We start from the raw sequence: 21,648 nt of genomic DNA, 5'->3' as shown, positions 1-21,648 counted from the left end.
AATTAGATAAGACAGAAGGAAAAGAAGAGGAAAGGAAGGCAGGAAGCAATAATGATTAAAAAAATATTGCTGTCTGTGTTTATTTCTACTGTAGACTTCCCATGCAAAAGGTATTGCAGGGCACCACCTTATGGCATTTGGGCACTAAGCTTTAGGAGCTTTGGGCAGTTTCTTATGTTTCTCCTCGTGTAGTAATGGGCGTGCTGCAGAGCTCCACACTTTCATATGGGTACTGGGACTTAGAATTATTAATAGGGGTGATCTCAATGGACTGAGAGCTAGAATTAGCTCATTTCTTCTTTTTCTGGGATTCAATGCTGGATATTGTTATACCACACTGGGCATGGGGGAGAATGGTTCTTGACAATAATAATTTTTTTTTTTTGCCAATCTTGTTGATGGGTCTCAAAGTGGATTTAATTTAAAAATAAAAAATTGGGACTTCCTGACCTAAAACAAACTGACTGCCAGATATTTCTCCAGCAAAGACAGATTTATTCAGGATCAGCAGAGAATTTTAAATTCAAGATCTGCAATTATGATGAGCCACATACAAATACCACAGGGCAAGAGAAGGAGCACTCTTTTATAGAGGGGAAAAAGAAGTTGGGAGTAAACAACTAGTCTGGCTTTTTATTGGCTGAATTTATTGCCCAGGACAGGAGTCCTTTCTTTTGTTGTGCTTTGCCATTGTCTCCGGGCATGAGAGCTCTCCCTTCCAATCTCCTGACTCTATTTAATAGAGATTTCTGTTTATTAACTTTAATTCCATATATTTTAGAATAATTTTTATATATATTGCAGAAAAAAAGGAAGGGGGTGAGTAAAGGAGGCTGAGTTGCATTTATATCTCTTGTAATGCCTCACATTGGTTGCAAAACAAATAACATAAATTAATTGATTTATCATTTTAGAAGCCCCTACAGATCTCTTATTTTAGGTTTACTCCCTTCTTTTGGACAAAAACAGCCAAAGACAACACTAGTAATCTGACTCATTGTCCAGAAATGCTGTTATTTCTCATGTAGCTGCAGACAGTAAAAGCCCCACTTATAAAACCAGTAGTACTTAGTTCTCCTCTCTGTTTCCTCTGAATCCAATCTTTCTTGCTCACCTCTTGGCTAACCCTTCTCTCCATCACTACCTCCAGTTTTGTCCCCTTCTGATTTCAAGATTTTCAAAACCCATTCAAAATTCACTCTCAAGTGCAGATTCCTAATTAAGACTGATATCTGTATTCCTCCTAACCCTGGTATTTCCTGCATCCTTGTAAGTTTTGGGTAAAAGATTCCACCATCCTTTGCTCCTTAGGACTCACCCCACAACAAGATGAGTCTATGATTAGGGAGAGGGTATTTATTTAATGACAATAGTGTTTTTTATTTTCCTCCCGATTGTTTTCCTTGGTATAGATACTCATCCTGATGTTAAAGTATCTATATGTTTAAAAAATAAGCAATATATAGGAGAAACATTTGGGTAGTCAGCTGAAAGTTTTCTCAACCACAAAGCTTAGGAATCATCTATCATAAATTATACTTTTAAGGAAAAAATCTCCTTCCCCCCTTTTTTTATTTCATCAACTCTAATATTAAAATATCTTATGCCTGAATTTCTTTTGCCTCCCTGGTAGCTCAGATGGTAACGAATTTGCCTGCAATGCAGGGGACCCAGGTTTGATCTCTGAGTTGGGAAGATCCCCTGGAGAACGAAATGGTAATCCACTCAGGTATTCTTGCCTGGAGAATTCCATGGACAGAGGAGCCTGGTGGGCCACAGTCCATGGCTTTGCAGAGTTGGACATGACTGAATGACTAACACTTTCACATAATTCTCTGAGAATCTAACAATAATGTCTAGTTGAAACCATTTGCTAATATCAGTATTTGTCATGATAGTCCATCATTCTTTGGCCAAATTGCCATAAGAATCACCTTCACTCAGAATCTGAGCTTCTGTCACTTTTACTCACTGATTCTAGTTCTGCATCCAAAAACAATTTCCTCTTTCATGTTGTATCTTTTCCAATGGCTGAAGAAAATGGTTATAATTATTCCCATTATTTTAAGCAAAATACAATGTTTCAATCATTTCTACTGTTCCTCATATAACTGCTTTTTAAAATTTGATACTAAAATTATTGCTTTTCAATTACAGGCTCTAGCAGAGGTCTGCTTGGGTTGAATTCCAGCTCTGCCATCTACTTCATGTGTCAGATCAGATCAGATCAGTTGCTCAGTCGTGTCTGACTCTTTGCGACCCCATGAATCGCAGCACGCCAGGCCTCCCTGTCCATCACCAACTCCCGGAGTTCACTCAGACTCATGTCCATCGAGTCAGTGATGCCATCCAGCCATCTAGTGTCTGTTCCCTCATCTACAAAATGGGAATAGAAATAATACTACCTGGGGAATATTAGGAATATATGTAAAATGTTGTGTGTGCTAAGTCACTTCAGTCATGTCCAACTCTTTACTACCCTATGGACTGTAGCCTACCAGACTTCTCTGTCCATGGGATTCTCCAGGCAAGAATACTGGAGTGGGTTGCCATGCCCTCCTCCAGGGGATCTTCATGACCCAAGGATTGAACTTGTGTGTCTTATGTTCCCTGCATTGACAGGCATGTTCTTTACCACTGGAGCCTATTAAAAAAAAAAAAAAAAAATCATTGCAATGCATGAGGTAAAGTTTAGAGAAGTTCAAAAATAAGAATGGAAATAACTGCTTCTTCTCTTGTAGAAATTTTACTTCTATCCAAGAAATAAAGACTCCACTGGCTAAGACTCCTTCAAGCTGTAGTTAAACAATGAACATTTAGAGCCAAACTGTATGACTTTACATCAATTCTTACTACAGTTGACATTTTTTTGGTCCATTGTTTTGGAGTTTTGAATTCTCCCTGAAAACTAAAATATTTACTGTCTTTCTTGATTATGACTAGCCACTTAACTGATATTACCTCATGGTTTTATTTATTGTGCTTCTTTAATATTCCTTAACTACAAACTGAGACACCAGAAACCTTTGAAAGGAGGGTCCCCATACCACCCCCCCACCCCTTAGAGTCCCAGAGAAGGTTTATGACTTTAGAATTCATGCATAACATATGCAAATTTATAGGCCACTGAATCTCTCCTCTTGCAAGCCATTTTTTAAACAGTGCTTTCTAATTAACAAGAAGTAGCATTTTTTTCAAATGTTGATGCTATTTGAAGTCATCAATCATTTTCAACTAGTCAAAATGTCTGCTTTCTGTGACTGCTGAAGTCAATTTGACCGGTGTTCCACAGCTTTACCTTAGAGTCTACTGCAGGTATTGCTCTTAGCATTTTTTTAAATAGGGAGTTATAAAGGCAATCACCTGATTTCTGATGTCTAGCCGTCCTTTCCCACATGACTCCATCAAGGAAGGCTGAGACTCAGGCTGTCCTAATCTCCATAATTTATTGAGTTGAGGCCTATTTTCACTGTTGAGAAGCCAAATCCCTTAGGTAGTCTTGCCAGAGAACTCTTCCACACATTCTTTCTCATCCCCAAGGACTTGGCTTCCCTTATTAACAAAAAGCAGGAAACAAGCTCCTATTTGTGAGGTAATGTCTTTTACATGAACAGAAGTTGAATTCTCAAAGAGAATTGTCCCTTTTCAAGTTGTTTGCTTTCTGCTCCTATCTCCAATGTGCATGAACTTGATGGTTGAGGTAAGCCTTCCAAAGTATCTGTTGAGTTGAAGTGACTAAACTGACTGTGCTCCTGAGAAAAGACATCTTTCTTCTGGGTCAAATCTTTCTTTATGTCAACAAATATTGAAGGTCAGGAGGGCACTGTTCTCTCTAATTACTTCTATACTCGACTTTTGGGGAGTGGAAGTGGGAGCCTGGGAGTGAGATCCTTAAATCCTACTTTAAAAAAATTATAAGATTATAATTACAAATTATTTTTGCATGATAGAGCATATGTTAACTCATATATATATATATATATATATTTTTTTTTTTGCATTATGACAAGGCATGAGGATGGTAGAAAAAGAAATTGGGTGAAAGACGATTCAGGAAGTAGTGCTGGCTAAAGTATGGTCTCTTGAAATGAAATTTCCTCTCTGGACTACAGATTTCTCATAGTAAGAAGAAGAATTTGGACTCAGATACATTTCTATAGGTTTTCCCAGCTTCAGTACTTTAGAAAATATAGACTGAGGTCTCACCTTGAATAAATGCAGCATAGGGAGTATAGAGACTGAGAAAAGTAGAAACAAGAAATAAATTTGAGGGCAAGGAAATGTTTCTAGACCCCGAAGATCAGTAATAGAGTAGCAGAAGAGAGAAGTATGCTGTGTAAAGTGTGGTACGGCTTTGCTGAGCATCTATTTCCATATAACGAAAGAGAGAGAAATTTTATACTTAGAGATATGGAGAGAGGTTACATCACCAAACTTGCCTTCCTATCTTTCTATATTTTCTTATTTTCCACCTGTGGAAGCTATGATATCTGTATCTAAAGAGTAAGACATACCCAGAGAATCAGGGACTAAAATATGGTGTAATGCTGCATGTGCACTGAGTGTTCTGTGGCACACTTGGTTTTGAGTACTGCAAAGACCATGGAATGTTCTGGTACTAATTGTCCCATGGTTTAAGGGATCATATGGAGAATGCAAAGGCATCATGTTTTACTGCCAAGAGGAGCTCTGCTAAATGTCTTTCTTAGGTCACATGGTATGAAGGAAATGATGGGCTAGGGTGACTTGAGAAGCATTAGGAAATGTTCACATACCAGTTTCAAGGGAGAAGGCAGAAAAACATAGCACATTTAGTTTGAAATTTTTTTAAATTAACTTATTTTTATTTAGTTGTTGTTTATGTTCAAATTGCTTATAATTGTCCCTTTGCCATCACCAAAACAATTCAAATCCCATGAAAAATAATGATTGGGTCATTATCAAGAGAGAGAGGCAGAGTGAAGACTAAAAATCTTCTTTTAGGCTTTATCTGGTATTTTATCATCCTTGTGTGGGCTCTTATAATCCTGGGACATTTTGCATTTGTCTATGAAAACTACAAAAGGCTCCAATTCTAGCAGATCCCACATCCTATCACCAAATACATTACTTACATTTGTTGCTGTTGTTGTGCAGTCACTAAGTCATGTCTAACTCTTTGTGACCTCCTGGACTGCAGGTTCCCCTGTCCTCCATCATCTCCGGGAGTTTGCTCAAATTCATGTCCATTGAGTCAGCGATGCTATTGAATCATCTCATCCTCTGTTTCCCCCTTCTCCTTTTGCCATCAGTGTTTCCCAGCATCAGGGTCTTTCCAAGTGATTTGGGTCTTCACATCAAGTGGCCAAACTATCGGAGCTTCAGCTTCAGTATCAGTCCTTTCAATGAATATTCAACATTGATTTCCTTTAGGGTTGGCAGGTTGGAGCTCCTTGCAGTCCAAATGACTTTCAAAAGTCTTCTCCAACACCACAGTTTGAAGCATTATTTCTTCAGCACTCAGCCTTCTTTGTGATCCAACTCTCACATTCGTACATGACTACTGTACATCATTGGATGAAAGATATTAGATTACTTAACACTGACATAGAAAAAAGGACCCAAATTTGACTTTTTAAAATATCTTAAAACAAAATGAATTAAAGTGTATCATTAAATGGCCCTATCTGTGAAGAAGAAAAAGCAGAACAATGGAGAGCTTTATAATATCTAACTATAAGATTGAAGGAAGGAAGAAGGACTTTGTGAATACATTTTGGAAACTTCCATCGAGTTTTAGAACTTTGACCTATTATTTTTGTGCCTTTCAGCTCAATTTCAATTCCATAAGATGCTTTCAGTTCAGTTCAGTTGCTGAGTCGTGTCCGACTCTTTGTGACCCCATGAACCAAAGCATGCCAGGCCTCCCTGTCCATCACCAACTCCCAGAGTCCACCCAAACCCATGTCCATTGAGTTGGTGATGCCATCCAACCATCTCATCCTCTGTCGTCGCCTTCTCCTGCCCTCAACTTTCCCAGCATCAGGGTCTTTTCAAATGAATCAGCTCTTTGCATCAGGTGGCCAAAGTATTGGAGTTTCACCTTCAACATCAGTCCTTCCAAATAACAGCCAGGACTGATCTCATTTAGGATGGACTGGTTGGATCTCCTTGCAGTCCAAGGGACTCTCAAGAGTCTTCTCCAACACCACAGTTCAAAAGCATCAATTCTTCAGCACTCAGCTTTCTTTGTAGTCCAACTCTCACATCCATATGTGATCACTGGAAAAACCATAGCCTTGATGAGATGGACCTTTGTTGGCAAAGTAATGTATCTGCTTTTTAATATGCTGTCTAGGTTAGTCATAACTTTCCTTCCAAGGAGTAAGTGTTTTTAATTTCATGGCTGCAATCACCATCTGCAGTGATTTTGGAGTCCAGAAAAATAAAGTGAGCCACTGTTTCCACTGTTTCCCCATCTATTTGCCATGAAGTGATGGGACCGGATGGCATGATCTTAGTTTTCTGAATGTTGAGCTTTAAGCCAACTTTTTCATTCTCCTTTTTTCACTTTCATCAAGAGGCTCTTTAATTCTTCTTCACTTTCTGCCATAAGGGTGGTGTCATCTGCATATCTGAGGTTATTAATATTTCTTCCCACAATCTTGATTCCAGCTTGTGCTTCATCCAGCCCAGTGTTTCTCATGATGTACTCTGCATATAAGTTAAATAATCAGGGTGACAATATACAGCCTTGAAGTACTCCATTTCCTATTTGGAACCAGTCTGTTGTTCCATGTACAGTTCTAACTGTTGCATCCTGACTTGCATACAGGTTTCTCAAGAGGCAGGTCAGGTGGTCTAATATTCCCATCTCTTTCAGAATTTTCCACAGTTTATTGTGATCCACACAGTCAAAGGCTTTGGCATAGTCAATAAAGCAGAAATAGATGTTTTTCTGAAATTCTCTGGCTTTTTTGATGATCCAGTGGATGTTGGCAATTTGATCTCTGCTTCCTCTGTCTTTTCTAAAACCAGCTTGAACATCTGGAAGTTCAAGTTCACGTTATGTTGAAGCCTGGCTTGGAGAATTTTAAGCATTACGTTACTAGCATGTGAGATGAGTGAAATTGTACAGTAGTTTGAGCATTCTTTGGCATTGCCTTTCTTTGGGATTGGAATGAAAACTGACCTTTTCCAGTCTTGCAGCCACTGCTGAGTTTTCCAAATTTGCTGGCATATTGAGTGCAGCACTTTCACAGCATCATCTTTCAGGATTTGAAATAGCTCAACTGGAATTCCATCACCTGCACTAGCTTTGTTCGTAGTGATGTTTTCTAAGGCCCACTTGACTTCACATTCCATGTCTGGCTCTAGGTGAGTGATCACACCATTGTGATTATCTGGGTTGTGAAGATCTTTTTTGTACAGTTCTTCTGTGTATTCTTGCCACCTCTTCTTAATATCTTCTGCTTCTGTTAGGTCCCTACCATTTCTGTTCTTTATTGAGCTCATCTTTCATGAAACGTTCCCTTGGTATCTCTAATTTTCTTGAAGAGATTTCTAGTCTTTCCCATTCTATTGTTTTCCTCTATTTCTTTGCATTGATCGCTGAAGAAGGCTTTCTTATCTCTCCTTGCTATTCTTTGGAATTCTGCATTCAAATGCGTATATCTTTCCTTTTCTCCTTTGCTTTTCGCTTCCCTTCTTTTCACAGCTATTTGTAAGACCTCCTCTGACAGCCATTTTGCTTTTTGCATTTCTTTTTCTTGGGGATGGTCTTGATCCCTGTCTCCTGTACAGTGTCATGAACCTCCATCCATATTTCATCAGGCACTCTATCAGATCTAGTCCCTTAAATCTATTTCTCACTTCCACTGTATAGTCATAAGGCATTTGATTTAGGCCATACCTGAATGGTCTCATCGTTTTCTCCACTTACTTCTATTTCAATCTGAATTTGGCAATAAGGACTTCATGATCCGAGCCACGGTCAGCTCCCGGTCTTATTCTTGCTGACTGTATAAAGGTTTCCATCTTTGGCTGCAAAGAATATAATCAATCTGATTTCAGTGTTGACCATCTGGTGATGTCCATGTGTAGAGTCTTCTCTTGTGTTGTTGGAAGAGAGTGTTTGCTATGACCAGTGTGTTCCCTTGGCAGAATTCTGTTATCCTTTGCCCTGCTTCATTCTGTACTCCAAGGCCAAACTTGCCTGTTACTCCAGGTGTTTCATGACTTCCTATTTTTGCATTCCAGTCCCCTATAATGAAAAGGACATCTTTTTTCAGTGTTAGTTCTAGAAGGTCTTGTAGGTCTTCATAGAATTGTTCAACTTCAGCTTCTTCAGCATTACTGGTTGGGGCATAGGCTTGGATTACTGTGATATTGAATGTTTTGCCTTGGAAACGAACAGAAATCATTCTGTCGTTTTTGAGATTGCATCCAAATACTGTATTTCAGACTCTTTTGTTGACTATGATGGCTCCTCCATTTCTTCTAAGGGATTCCTGCCCACAGTAGTAGATATAATGGTCATCTGATTAAATTCACCCATTCCAGTCCATCTTAGTTCTATGATTCCTAGAATGTCGACGTTCACTCTTGTCATCTCCTGTTTGACCACTTCCAATTTGCCTTGATTCATGGACTTAACATTCCAGGTTCCTATGCAATATTGCCCTTAATAGCATCAGACCTTGCTTCTATCACCAGTCCCATCCACAACTGGGTGTTGTTTTTGCTTTGGCTCCATCTCTTCACTCTTTCTGGAGTTATTTCTCCACTGATCTCCATTAGCATATTGGGCACCTACCGACCTGGTGAGTTCATCTTTCAGTGTCCTATCTTTTTGCCTGTTCATATTGTTCATGGGGTTCTCAAGGCAAGAATACTGAAATGGTTTGCTATTACCTTCTCGGGTGGATCACATTCTGTCAGACCTCTCCACCATGACCCGTACATCTTGGGTGGCCCCACATGCCATGGCTTAGTGTCACTGAGTTAAACAAGGCTGTGGTCCATGTGATCAGATTGGCTAGTTGTCTGTAATTGTGGTTTCAGTCTGTCAGCCCTCTGATGCCCTGTCTCAGTGCCTACCGTCTTACTTGTGTTTCTCTTACCTTGGATGTGGGGTATCTCTTCACGGCTGTTCCAGCAAAGCGCAGCTGCCTCCCCGACCTCGGGCGTTAGGGTAGCTCCTCTCGGTAGCAGCCACGGCGCTTGTGCACTGTCGCTGTGCTTAAGTGGATTTAAGCCTATTAAATTTCCAGTTCTTTTAATCTTTGAAGGCAATCATTGATGAAAATTTAGTTGGGTTCTTGAGTGTAAGTGCATTTCAGAAATAATGACTAAGCTTTATAAGTTGGTTTCCCTAGAATCTGTTCATTACAAAAAACTATATGATACTATAAATCCCATAATCCTACAAACATTGGAAAGTGTTACTGCAATTCTGAATCTCGAGTTATATGTGAAGCGTGATGATTTTATAATCCTGGGGCTCCTTGAATACACTGTTGCATTCATTATTGTTGTTTAGTTGCTAAGTCATGTCTGACTCTTTTGCAACTCCATGGACTAGAGCTCACCAGGATCCTCTGTCCATGAAAAATTTCCCAGGCAGGAATACTGGAGTGGGTTGCCATTTCCTTCCCCAGGGAGCGAACCTGCATCTCCTGCATTGGCAAGTAGTTACACTAATTGTATGCTATGCTATTAGTCATCATTGTAGGCAGATTGAATTCAACAAGAAATAATACACTCTGACAAGTGTATGTATGTGTGCTGGGGCATAACATAAAACTCTAATGATGACTCTGTTCAATCTGATTGGTGGGAGTAATTGTCAAACATGTTGGGCATCACTGAGCTTCACTAACCAGCTCCTGGTCTAACATTTTTTATTTTCAATTTGCTGCTGCTAGCCCAAGGATTATGTTTTGAGTATTAAGAGCTTTGGCAAAGTCCCACAAGTGAATGATCTCCCCTTCCCCTTAAGCTGGGCAAACACCAGCTGCAGTCTGCCAGCTTTTTCCAGCCTGGTAGTTTGGGAGATGGTAAAGCAGAGAGGGTTTCTTCTGTGTCATTTGTGTGGCCCAGGGCACACATGTACAGAGACCTCTGTGCTTCTTGCCAACAAAAGGGCTGATGCCACTTAGGGCACATGAACAGTTAGACCTTAGATCCACTGGTCAGGCAAATAGAGTCAGCAGAGAGAGAAAGAACAAACAGAAGACACAGAACAGGTGGCTTCCAGAGGAACAACACTGAAGAGAAGTTAGACAACATTTTTATTTTAATGTAGAAATCACCTGTGTGTGTACCAAGTCACTTCAGTCATGTCTGACTCTTTGCCACCATATGGACTGTAGCCCATGAGGCTCCTCTGTCTATGGGGATTCTCCAAGCAAGAATACTAGAGTGAGTTATCCTGCCCTGCTCTAGGGGATCTTCCCAACCCAGGGATTGAACTCACGTCTCTTGCATCTCCTGCATTTGCAGGATGGTTCTTTACAACTAACACCACCGGGGAAGCCCAAAAGATCACCTATAAAGAGTCAAATACCAAAAAAAAAAAAAAAAAAACAATCTCAATCTGTTTATAAACATGACTGGGGAACTAAAAAAGCATCTAGTCAGAAGAAAAAAAGGGAGGGGTCATAGCTGAGACCTTAGTTAGGGGTTGGTATAAATAGAGGTATTGCTCTTCTTTCTGATAATTTCTGTTTCCACCACTTTACTTTCAAGAAAGATCTACATTAGTACCTGTTTTCTCCAACCAAAAGAAATTCAAAGAATTTTCACTTTTATGAAAAAAGCTATTACTATACTAATGTAGGTCTTTCATAGAAACAAAATGGCATAAAGCAACATTTAGAAAGTGGAGGGATTATCTTCATTTCATGTCATGTCTGCCTATGAAAGTTTTCATAGGAACTCTCTACTTTCTGATAGTAGGTGAAATCTGTATCTCAAAACACCCACACAAAACGCAAGAGATGGATATTATTAGGAAAAGGAGTCTTGGAGAATGGGACCAGGATATCCAGTATGTTAAAGAAAAGTTTTCCAAAGAAGAAAACAATTGAAGAAAAATAATTGAAGAAAAACAATAAATAAATTAACAATTTATTATGAAAATGGAAAATACCCACTGAATTTTAGATAGTGGTGATGCAAGAAAGTTGAAAAAAAAATCAAATCAGCATCTGATTTTCATATGAAACACTGGAAGCTAGAAAGTGGTGGGTGGTAACAGGTACAGAATAGTTAGCAAAAAGGTTGGCAACCCAAGTATAACACTTATTTGTATGGATAAGAAAAAAAAAAGGCCAAGATATTCAAGATACCAAAGAATATCTACTATTTATCTATCCCACTGATAGAATATTTATGTAAGAACTCCAAGCAAAAAGCAAAGAAATCAGAATGAAGACTTCAAGAGGGCTCCCCTGGTGGTTCAGTGGTAAACAATCCACCTGCCAATGCAGGAGTCACGAGTTTGATCTTTGATCTGGGAAGATCCCATACGCCTCAGGACAACGAAGTCTGTGTGCCACAACTGCTGCACCTGTGTTCTAGAGCCCAGGAGCCACAACTACTGAAGTCCGCGCGCCCTAGAGCGGGCGCTCCACCGCAGGAGAAGCCGCTGCAGTGAGAAGCCTGCTCATGGCAGTTAGAAAGCAGCCTCCGCTCTCCACAACTAGAGAAAAGCCTGTGCAGTAACTAAGACCCAGCACTGCTGAAAATAAAATAAATAAATAAGCGTTAAAAAAGACATGGAGCGAGTGGACTATAAGTTGAAAAGAGGACAAGGGTGATGGATTTTGCAGTCATTATTGTCAAAATCCAAGTGGATAATCACGATGACTGGGAATGTAGAATTTAAGCATAGAGTAAAAATTATTGAACTAGAAAAGACAGACTGCAGAGGAAATCTTAATTATTGTCTCAAACTAAAAGTATTAGGGGAACAGCAAACTCGGGAGTTTGAAAAAGCAAATGGAGGGAGATAAGGAAATGTCTTTTCAGATTTCACAATGTGGGGATTGTGGGGATGGAAACATCTTAAATGGCCCAGCTGTGCTGGAAAGAGTGAAGTCACTGATGAAACAGAATATCCTTTTGTAAGCTTTTATTTATTTGTTTAAATTAATTTTTATTGGAGTGTAGTTGCTTTACAATGTTGTGTTAGTTTCTGCTGAATAGCAAAATGAATCAGCTCTAAGTTTACAAGTATTCCCTCTGTTTTTGGATTTCCAAAGAGTAGAGTTCCCTGTCTTTTGCTCCCTCCCAGAGTTTGCTCAAATTCATGTCTATTCAGTCGGTAATGCTATCTAACCATCTGACCCTTGACACCCTTTTCTCTTTTTGCCTTCAATCTTTCCCAGCATCAGGGTGTTTTCCTAGTATCAGGTGGCCAGAGTATTGGAGCTTCAGCTTTAGCATCAATCACACCACTAGCATCCCCTAAACACCATCTGAGAAATTGCTATTAAAAAAAAAAAATGTGTTGGAACAGCAATTCTGGATCCCCAAACTGGGTGGAGGCAACTCTTCATTTTTTTGCATTCTGATGCTGGTGTTTCATTGCCCCAAATTTTCTAAATGGGTCCAAGAGATAAAGACCTTGGAGTTGAGTAGATTAGAATTCAAGTTAGAGCAGGGGATTCTTTTCTAGTTGGGTGGTCTGGAGCAAGTCAGTTAATCTCTCTGGGCCTCAATTTGATCTTAATAATTATGACAGTGATAAAGTCAATGATGTTAATACTTTTAAAAAAATCTATCAGTTTTTGGTCACATTGTGAAAAGCCTTGTGTCAAACACTCCCAGTTCTTGCTTCCTTATATAGCCTGACATCTTTCATCTGTGTTTCCTCCTAATACATATCAGTTATCAGGTATCCACCATGTCTGACATACTCTCCAGTCAAGGACCACTTCTGAATCACACTAACCCACCTACTTCTGCCGTTTCTCAACTTAGCTGATGATTTTTTTTTTTTTTTTTTTTGCTTTGTTCCCTCTATTTTCCAGTCTTGTTTGCATGGGGTTTGCTTCTCTTGTATTCCTGGCTGTAATATTCTATTAATTTTAAATTTAAAAATGAAAAGTTAAAGCTTTTTTTCAGGAAAACAAAAATGAAGGTAAAGATAGTCTTAATATCAGAGTTTTAAATATCAAAATAGTACTAATATTTTATATCCTTAATTTTTACTCTGCAATATCACTTTTAATGATTGTCTAATTTCCCATTTAGGAATCAGTCATGATTTATTTTATTAGTCTTATATTAGAAGGTATTTAGAAGCTATATACTTAGCAACTAAACCACCACCACCACCACATCCTACTAAGACTGGATATTTATTTATTTAGACTGGATATTTAGATTTTAAAATATCTGCCAATTTTATGGATGAAATGGTATTTAATAATGGTATTTACTTGAGATGAAATATTTTAATATGTGTGTGTGTGCTTTGTCACTCAGTCATGTCCAACTTTTGGGACCCTGTGAACTTGTAGCCCACTAGGCTCCTCTGTCCATAGGATTCTCCAGGCAAGAATACTCCAGGTAATACTGGAGTGGGCAGCCATTCCCTTTTCCAGGGGATCTTCCTGACCCAGGAATTGAACCTGCATCTCCTGCATTGCAGGCAGATTCTTTACCATCTGAGCCACCAGAGAAGACCCAATTTTTTTTTTGCGGGGGGGGGATGCTTCTCTGGTGGCTCAGATGGTGAGGAATCTTCCTGCTATGCAGGAGACCTGAGTTTGATCCTTGGGTCGAGAAGATCCCCTGGAGAAGGGAATGGCTACCCACTCTAATATTCTTGCCTGGAAAACTCCGTGGACAGAGGAACCTGGTGGGCTATAGTGTAGGAGGTCCCAAAGAGTTGGACACGACTGAGAAACTAACACTTTCACATTTTAATATGTTTATTATTTATTTATATTTCTTAGTGATTTATTTGTTGGTTTCATTGAATCATTTCTCTATTATGGTTTTCCTTTTGAATACAGACTTACTGAAGTTTATCTGAAGTGTAGTTGATACAGTGATATTATGTAAGTTTCAAGTGTATAATACTGTGAGTCACAATTTTTAAAGGTTAAACTCCATCTATAGTTAAATAAAGTATTGACTATATTCCCCGTGTTGTGAAATAAATCCTGAGCCTGTCTTGCAACTTACATCCACTAGTTTGTACCTTCTATTCCTCTGCCCTTAAGTTGCCCCTCTCCCCTTCCCCACTAGTAACCACTAGCTTGTTCTCTATGAGTCTGCTTCTTTTTTATTATTTTCATGCTTGTTGTATCTTTTAGACTCCACACATAAGTGAGATCTGACAGTATTAGACTTTCTCTAACTTATTTAATTTAGCATAATGCCCTCCAAGTCCTCCATGTTGCTGCAAATGGCAAAATTTCTTCCATTTTTATGGTCACACAGTATGCTTTTGTGTATATATACCACATCTTCTTCATCTATTTATCTGTTGATGGATATTTAGGTTGTAAAGGAGATCTTTTTACATTAATGATACTAGTCTTTCATAACTCATTTAAAATTATCAATAATTTTCACACTTTATCTTTTGCTTTCAGTGTTTTCAGTTCAGTTGCTCCCAACTTTTTCCGTTAAGATTTATAGAGTAGATGTAAAAATAATACAGAGAATTCCCATATACCCCATGTCAGCATTCCCTTTGTTGTCTTAAAACCACAGAACAGTTACCAAAACCAAGAGCATATGTTGGTACAATTCTATTAAAGTACAGATTTCATTTGGATTTTTCCATTTTATATTAATGTCATTGCACTGAGTTGTTGTATCTCTTTGGTTCCTTTCCATTTGTGGCAACCCCTCAGTCATTCCTTGTCTTTCACGACCTTGACAATTTTGAAGATTATACCTTTAACTTTCAAATGTTATTTTTAGATATTTTTAAGTTTTTATAAATGTTTCTGTTAAAACATTAATATTCCCCTTTATGATTTCTACCTCTGTTGCTAGATATAAAATACTGAGAAAGTCAAGTCCTTCCCCAAGAAACAAATTTAATAACATCTTGTAGCACTTTTATTGCTTCATTAAAAATACATTTAATTTTATCTTTCCTGGAATTTGTGTATAAACCATGAGGTAGCAATATAATCTGCTCATTTATCCCCAAATATCTAGATATTTGTCCCAATGCTATTTGTTGAAAAAAACCCATTTTTTATATAAAAGTTTAATGTGCCTTAGTGACTGGTCTATTTTTCTTTCCCTTTACCATTTCCAGACTGTTTTAATCTGTATACTTAAGACAATATTTTAGTACTGCTATGATCCATTTAAAAATGTACTGTGCTGTCTGTTGTGCTCATTTTCCCTTCTAGATCAATTGTAGATCTTATCAAGTTCTAAATATTTCCTTTTGATGGTTTCCTTATTACTTCCTAAAATGTATAGCTTTAGAGGAGACTTTACATTTTTTCCAAATCTTGAAGGTAGTTTTCAGTTGTGTATAAATCTAATTGTTTAAATCTGAATATTTTTCTCTCATTTTTAATCGTTTTCATTTTAGCGATAGACTTCTCAAGTGGCCCAGGTGGTAAAGAATCCTCCCGCCAATGCAGGAGATGTGGATTAGATCCCTTGGTCAGGAAGATTCCAATAAATTTCAAAAGGTGTGTTGAAAATTGTTAGCAAAGAAACACCATAGAACATCCTGTTTTGTGATACACATAAAATTTGTTAAAACTATGCTATACTCTTACCATAGAAATTTATACAGAAATTTAACATGACAATTATGTTTCAAAAGTTTATAGACATGAAAACAACACTTTTGATATAACATTGTAAGTCTCAGTAGTTGATAAAAAGAAAAAAATACAATTCCAGTGAAATAATTGAGAAATGGTCTTTGAATTTAGCTGAACAGGACCCTCTTAGAAGCAGCAGTTGTGAAAAAGGCTTATATCTAATGTGTAATATAAAAAAACTGAGAACAATTATTTTAAGGTAGATATTTATCACGCTATATTATAAAATAATGATTATAATAAAACTTGACACCTCCTCTGCCCACACAGACACACACACAGATTAAAAACTAGGATCCATTACAGTTGAAAATTCTAATACTGTATAATGTATGAGATCTATAAACAGGACCAGCTTAGCCAGCTAATAAATGTAGGTAGAATCTTCTTGGAAGATACACCCAAGACTTGGTCCCCAGTCCTAAATCTTTACTTATCATCTTCTGCCTGAATTTAAACTCTCTCTTAAGGCACACAAAGTAACACTGTAGCTCTTGGAAGAATAAGAAATCAGAGTCAGAATAAAAAAAAATGATAGTAGAAAAATTAATTGAAATTCACTATACTTAGCATTTTTAAATGGTCTCAATTTAAGTGTCTTTGGCTTTATGATTATAATAATGTGAGGATTTTCTCTTTGAGAAAAGTTGATTAAAATATTTGGAATAATCTAGGACATTTAATTTGCATATTTTGTGACTAGCAGAGTTAGCTGAATTTGTAGCCAAGGGCTACATGTTGGAAAAACTAAATGTATTAAATTAATATTATTGGTTCTGCAAGTGGTATGTATATATCTATTGAAATTTTTATTTTTATTAATACATTAGATGTTAGCAAAGGTCATATAACACTGGATTGCTTTCTATTCATATAAACTATTTAGGTACCAAAGGATTCATTAATGCACTATAAAATGCTTTATACTAATTTTTTAAATGTAGAGGAAAAAATTTTGTTGTATAAGAAAATGATTGAAAGAAAGTACAGTGAAATGTTTATATGAGATCTTTATAATAAAATAAAAGTAATTGTTATTTTTAGATATTGTTTTGTAATTTCTAAGAGTTCTATACAACAAATGCTTTTTCAGTCAGTTTGAGCTGAATTACAGTACAGTAGAAACAACTATATAGTTCATTTTACATGTCAACTTGGCTAGGTTATGGTGCCAAGTTTTTTTTTTATCAAATACTACTCCAGATGTTGCTTTGAAGGTATTTTGTAGATGTAAGTAGTATTAGCAACAGTTGACTCTAAGTAAAGCATATTATCCTCCATCCTGTGGCAGATCTCATCCAATCAATTGAAGGCCTTAAGAGCAAAAACTGAGGGTTCTTGGGGAAGATGGAATTCTACTTCACCACTTGAATTGAAATCCTGCCTGAGTTTCCACCCTGCTAGCCTGCCCTGTGGATTTAGACCCAAGAATCGAATATCAACTCTGACCTGGATCTCCAACTTGCCAGCCTGCCCTTCAGATTTTGTACTTACCAGGTCCCACAACTGCATGAGCCCGTTCCTTAAAATAAGTCTCTTCATATACATCCTATTGGCTTTGTTTCTTTGAAGAATTTTGACTTATATAACAACCACAAAATTCAAGTGGTGTAAAACTACAAGTTTATTTTTTCGTTCTGATCACTGTGGACTTTCTATAAATGCTGTTTCCGTGTTGTTATCATACTTCTCTGGTAGGTTAGGCGGACAAAGTAATATCTGTAATTTTGCCAGGCTCTGTGGCAGAGGGAAATCATGATGTGGCCAAGATCTGCTATCTCCTTAGAGTTTCTGCCTTGGTGGAAATCGCTTCCATTCATATTTCATTGGTAAAAGCAAGCCATCTGGCCACATAGGAGGCTGATGGTAGGAAAGTGCACTCCAGCCATTGCCCCGGATTGTGAACAGTCCTAATGCCTACCACAATGTGTTAATAAAATCAGAAAACATCCTTTACAAATACACTTAATAACATTGCCAAGTTTGGTTGAACCAGTGATTTTGTGGAATATGAAGATATTTGATACTGTATCCCTGAACTACCATTGTGTCTAATTTGACATCAAAATCCTTCAGAAGAATCTCCTTCCCAATACTTCCTTTTCTCTTCTAGGGTTCACTCAGCAACAGATAGCTAAATAGAAAGGAGGCTTCTTTGGCCTTCCAGTCTTCTGGAACAAAACGATGAAGATTTGTCCAAGTCCTCTCTCCTACCATAAGAAAATCGGAAGATATAAGAAGAAATAATACAAGTGTTGAAACACTCCTCATGCTGCAAAGCTAGAATAAGGCCAGAAGGAATGCTAGATTGTGCTTCAGAGATGTGTTTTGATTTTCTTCTCCAGGTATCCTAGAATGAAAAGAGGATAAACTCACATTCCCAGAAAGAATTGAGGTTCCTGTGGATAAATCAAACCCATTCAATAATTTAAAGAGGAAAATGAATGGATTCAAATATTAAAAATAAAGTTAGAGACTGAGAGGGAGTATGATGACCTTCAAACAAGAGCACGAAAGACTTGAAGGGGATTTGAGTTGAGCTGACTAGTGCAATAAAAAACCCAGTGTCTGTGGCTTGTTTTTCTCATTCCTAGTTATATGATATAATGGTGGACTTAAACTTTTGAGTCTAGTGTGGCTTCTTTGCCAACTAATTTCTAAAATATTTCTAAGATGTTTCCTTTCAAGGTGCTTCTATTGTTAGGCACAGAATTAGCCAAAATTCTTGTGTGCAAACTGAAAAAAATACCTACCTCAAACTGGGACTTGACTGCTTCACATAACCAAAAGGTCCAGGGCTATGCCAGCTTCTATGGCTGGAAATAGGGCTTGATTTGGGGCTTCAATAGATTCTTGCCCCCTTTTTTATTTTCTTCTATGCTAACTTAGGGACTTTCCTGGTGGCTCAGGCGGTAAAGTGTCTGTCTACAATGCAGGAGACCCGGGTTTGAGCTCTGGGTTGGGAAGATCCCCTGGAGAAGGAAATGGCAGTCCACTCCAGTACTATTGCCTGGAAAATCCCATGGACAGAGGAGCCTGGTAGGCTACAGTTTATGGGGTCGCAAAGAGTCGGACACGACCGAGCGACTTCACTTTCACTTTCACTTATGCTGACTTAATTTTCAGCTAGTCTGTTTCCTTATATCATGAATGTGGCTCACAGCAGTTCCAGACTTGTATCCTAAAATCACAGGGACTCAGTGGAAGACAGCACACCTCTTTCCGAACAGTTCTAGAAAAAATACCTAGAATGGGATCTCAGCTAAATATCAACAGTGATGGGTCACATGCCACTTTAGAATGTAAGACCTATGAAAGTAGGGAACTTCCCTGGAGCTCCCACAGGTATTCAATAAAGATTGTTGAATTAGTTTATTTAATAGGTGCCAATCCTTGGGACTAAGGGTGGGATTGTTGTTGTTGAATAGATCATGTCCAACTCTTTAAGACCCCAGTGATTACAGCCCCCAGGCTCCTCTGTCTATGGGATTTCCCAGGCAAGAATACTGGAGTGGGTTGTCATTTCATTCTCCAGGGAATCTTCCTGACCCAAGGGTCAAACCCACGTCTTCTATATTGGCAGGCAGATTCTTTACCACTGAGCCACAAGGGAAGCCCAAGGGTAGGATTAGCTCAATTCAAACCCCATGAACTGAAAGGAGAGAACTAGTGGACTACTTTATTCCTCCTCTTGGGTGTACCCATCAATGGCACTCTTCTGAGCTTTATTACTGCAGAAGAATTTCCCTTGTTTTTGAAATTCGTATGAGTGAAAATCATTTAGTCTATATATTCTTTCAATCTGATTTCTTTCTTTCAATACTGAGATTCATCTGTGCATATATATCCATATAAACTATATGATAACACAAATGTAAAGTTATAGGATATGATATAATATTAATGTATATATGTATGTGTGATTTTATTGCTGTGTACTATTTTAATATATTTTACTGTTGATGTGTTTGAGATGTTTTCAATTTCTGGTGATTATGATTAAAGACGCAGTGAATATTCCTGTTCATGTCTCTTGGTGGATATAAAACTACACGTTTTTACGTGTATTCAGAAGAATTGTAGAATCGTAGGGCTTCCCAGGTCGTGCTAGTGGAAAAAACCTGCTTGCCAACGCAGGAAACATGAGACACGTGTTTGATACCTTAGTCAGGAAGATCCCCTGGAGGAGGGCATGGTAACCTACTTCAGTATCTTTGCCTGAGGAATCCTGTGGACAGAGGAGGCTGGTGGGCTACAGTCCATAGGGTTGCACAGAGTTGGACATGACTGAAGCAACTTAACATGCATGCAGAGCATATGGAGGTTTATTTTAGAAGCTACTGACAAACATTGTTCTTAAGCGGTTGTACCACTTTATTAATTCCTGCCTTCAGTGTGTCTGTCTAGTTGGTCCACATCCTTTCCCAATGCTGGTATTGTCAGACTTTTAAATTGTAGTCATTCTGGTATGTATGTAGTGATATCCCTTCATGATTTTAACTCACATTTCCTGATGCCTAATTGTTGAGCATCTTTTCATATGTTTACTAGCCAGTTGCATATCCTCTTTTGTAAAAGTGCCTGTTTAAATTGTCTTCACATTTTAAATTTGGGTCTATCTGTCTTTTTCTTACTAATTTATAGAAATTTATTTTATATCTTAAGATATGTTTGTTTTATATCTTGTTATTTTTTTGCTATCTGAAAAACTATCCTAAATCTCAATCACTAAAACAGATTTGTTCTGCTCACAGTTCTATGATTGAAGAATTTTATAAGCACTCATCTGGCAAGTTTGTTCCTGATCCCCAGCTGTGGTGTCTGGGGATGCAGGATTTACTCTCAAGACAGCTTCTTTACTCATTCATCTGGAGCCTCAGGCCTCTGGCTTTTCCCAGTTATGGTGATTTGAGGGTGGTACACTTCTTAAATGGTTGCTGTCTTCCTAGAGACAGAAAGCAGAGCTGCAAGGTGTATTAAGGGATTTTGTGGAAATGAGCACAACATCAATTCTGTTGCACAGCATCATTATCCTGTTGCTTAAAGTAGTCATGCATGGCATCGGGCCAGATTCAGGGAGGCTTGAGAAACAGATTCTGAGTCTTCACAGAGCAGCAAGTTCACCTGGCAGATGAGCAGGTATGACGGGACATGCTGTGGACATCTTTGGAAAATACAGGTCTTTTCAAAGAAGGCTTTTGAAATAGAGATTAAAGTATATCTTGTTGTATGTTGACCAAATCAGCAAGTTGTTTGACTATATATCATTGTAACACTTGAAAGTTACACACATTGAAGCCCGTCACTCGCACCTGGTCCTCACTGGTTTCTTCATTCTTCTTCCATTCCATTCTTCCATCCCTCCTTCCTTCCTTCTCCTGTTCTGGTTGCTGAAACAGAATACCACAGACTGGGTAGTTTATAAATGCTAAAAATGTATTTCTCACAGTTCAGAGGCTGGAAAATACAAGATCAGGATGCTGGCAGATTCCGTATCTGGTGAGGGTCTTCTTGGTTTATAGACAGTTATCTTTTTGCTGTGTCCTCACAGGGCATAAAGGGTGAGGGAATTCTCTTGGGTGTCTTTGCTAAGGGCTCTAACCCCATTTATGGGGGCTCTGCTCCTCACCTTGATGACCCAATCACCTCTCCTCACTTCCTAATAACATCACATTAAGGGCTAGGATTTTGACATATGAATCTTGACAGGACATAAAAATTCACTACACTGCTTTTTCTTTCCTTTTGCTGCTTGTTTCCACTGTCCAACTCCTAAAACTCTTAAGTGCATTATTTTTATTTTCTTGAGAAAGTCCAGTAGCCTAGAGCTAACTGAAAATAAGCATTGCCT

General features: G+C 38.2%; 1 long non-coding RNA gene across 3 annotated transcripts; it reads left to right on the top strand.

Annotated features, from left to right (window-relative positions):
• Window positions 1–3,434: 3,434 nt before the first annotated feature.
• On the top strand, window positions 3,435–19,804 carry LOC147358333 (uncharacterized). Of its 3 annotated transcripts, XR_015141585.1 has the most exons (4): window positions 3,435–3,700; window positions 15,557–15,659; window positions 17,089–17,294; window positions 17,911–19,804. It is a non-coding gene; the product is annotated as an uncharacterized LOC147358333 (long non-coding RNA). The 3 variants fall into 3 exon arrangements; XR_015141583.1 differs by having other exon boundaries at window positions 3,436–3,700; window positions 17,089–19,804; XR_015141584.1 differs by having other exon boundaries at window positions 3,438–3,592; window positions 17,089–19,804.
• The last annotated feature ends 1,844 nt before the right edge of the window (window positions 19,805–21,648 follow it).

This window comes from Bos grunniens, chromosome 15 (assembly GCF_055505025.1).
Source record: "Bos grunniens cultivar Pamir isolate PY7600 chromosome 15, Bosgru_T2T1.0, whole genome shotgun sequence".
In the NCBI taxonomy this organism is placed as follows: Eukaryota; Metazoa; Chordata; class Mammalia; order Artiodactyla; family Bovidae; genus Bos; species Bos grunniens.
The sequence above is the reverse complement of the archived record's forward strand: the minus strand, read 5'-3'. Positions and strand labels throughout refer to the sequence as shown.